Here is a 2,156-nt window from a genome sequence, read left to right on the forward strand (position 1 = left end):
GACTTGCTTGTCCTCATGTGTCTACCAAGGTTCATCTGCATACCTGCCGGTCTGTGCACTTAAATGTTAGGTAATGGCTACATTTGTATTGTTTACAGTCCAGATTTCCTCTTCATACAAAAAGAAGCATTCAGAAAAATAAATGTTTGTGTTGGGGTGAACTCTCATTTCTACATCTTTACACATCTAATAAATTGATAAAACCGGAGGAAGCAGCAGGAAACAAATAAAAATTATGGTTCGCTTATATCTTTTTTAGCTTATCCACATCAACGGTGTTATAGCCTTTCCACATATCCATTTAGCAGACGGACAACCAAACGCAGACAAGAATCATCTTATCCTATTTTGTGCCTTAGCCTAATTAAGTGATTAGTTTTAATTACAGAACAAAATAAGTTTATTGCTTTAACGCTGAGAATTACTGCCAAGCAGCACACTTTGACTGTAATTTGATTGTGACCTAATCCTATCAAGAGTCTGTGAAGCATAAGTATAAAAGCCAAAATCAGATGTGTAGCACCAGTCACCTAAGGAGGTTCCAAGTGACAAGCTGACTGCTGAGGACCTCCTGAGAAGAGAATGGCAGAAGAGTGGGGAAAACAGGTTTTTGCTGCTCGGCGCACCATGAAGAAACAACAAGGGAATCTATGTTTACTTACACAAACAGCAATAATACCAGAGGTACAGTATTTTCATTTAATTTATTTACCTAGAATGCATTAGAAATATGATGGGATGCTAATTATATGAGGCACTGCAAAAACTGTTTTTCTTAATTCGTGTTTACAATTTAAAAATAGAATTTTGGAATTCTGAGTGAGGTAATGAGCTTTTTTGCTTATTATTATATCTGTAAATAATAAAACCAACATAAGCTGACTGTCAGCTACTGTTCAGGAACATATTGACCATAGAGACCAAATTTGAGACCAAGTCTCATAAAATGTACAGTATTGTATAGAAAATAATAACTATGAGCAAGTAGTCTACTGTCTTGCTTCCAATACTGTACAAAATAAGACAATGTGAACTTGTGAGACCACATGAGATTCTAAACTTTGACTTTATGTAAGATTTTTGTTTTGTTTTTTCTCCTAGGTCCCTTTGAGGGTCCCAATTACCACATTGCTCCTCGATGGGTTTACAACATTTCAACACTCTGGATGTGTTGTGTGGTCGTCTTATCAACCTTCACCAATGGTCTGGTCTTGGTGGCCACAGCAAAGTTCAAGAAACTCCGTCACCCTCTGAACTGGATCTTGGTCAATCTTGCCATTGCTGATCTTCTTGAGACACTTATTGCCAGCAACATCAGTATATGCAACCAGTTTTTTGGCTACTTCATTCTGGGACACCCAATGTGCAAGTTTGAGGGCTTCACTGTCGCAACTTGTGGTAAGTGTTTTCCATCTTTGATGGAAAAGTGTTTGAGACCATTGTGTAATGATATACCTAATCAGGATGTGAATTTAACACATTTACTGAGGATCCTGATTTCTTACACAGGTATCGCTGGTCTTTGGTCATTGACTGTCATCTCATGGGAGAGATGGATAGTTGTGTGCAAACCTTTTGGAAATGTCAAGTTTGATGAAAAGTGGGCCATTGGTGGAATAGTGTTCACCTGGGTCTGGTCGGCACTCTGTTGTGCCCCCCCCCTCTTCGGATGGAGCAGGTAGCCTGGTGTTTTATATCTTCAAAAAAGATAGGGAGATGAAATGTCTTTGAGTATCTTCAACCAAGTCCAGTTGCCCTTGATTTTAACCCACTAATCAGTAGGAATGTAAACTAAACGTTTTCTTGCATCAGGTACTGGCCTCATGGACTGAAGACTTCCTGTGGACCTGATGTATTCAGTGGAAATGAAGATCCTGGATGTGTATCCTACATGATTGTTCTTATGATAACATGTTGTATCATTCCTCTGGGTGTCATCGTCTTTTGCTACCTTGCAGTCTGGATGGCTGTCCGTGCTGTAAGTTATCTTACCTGCAGTTCTGTACTTTATATAGCCTGGTATAGACCACAGTCTGGCAGAATCTCACACTGTGTTGGATTGTCGACTGCAGGTTGCCATGCAGCAGAAGGAATCAGAGTCAACACAGAAAGCTGAGAGAGAAGTTTCCAGGATGGTTGTTGTCATGATCTTTGCA

The 2,156-nt window shown here is 39.5% G+C and overlaps 1 pseudogene; it reads left to right on the forward strand.

Annotated features, from left to right (window-relative positions):
• Nucleotides 1-582: 582 nt before the first annotated feature.
• LOC119915276 lies at nt 583-2,153 on the forward strand (annotated as a pseudogene).
• The last annotated feature ends 3 nt before the right edge of the window (nt 2,154-2,156 follow it).

This window comes from Micropterus salmoides, unplaced genomic scaffold (assembly GCF_014851395.1).
Source record: "Micropterus salmoides isolate LMB-PRFRI ecotype aquatic unplaced genomic scaffold, ASM1485139v1 Ms_hic_scaffold_203, whole genome shotgun sequence".
In the NCBI taxonomy this organism is placed as follows: domain Eukaryota; kingdom Metazoa; phylum Chordata; class Actinopteri; order Centrarchiformes; family Centrarchidae; genus Micropterus; species Micropterus salmoides.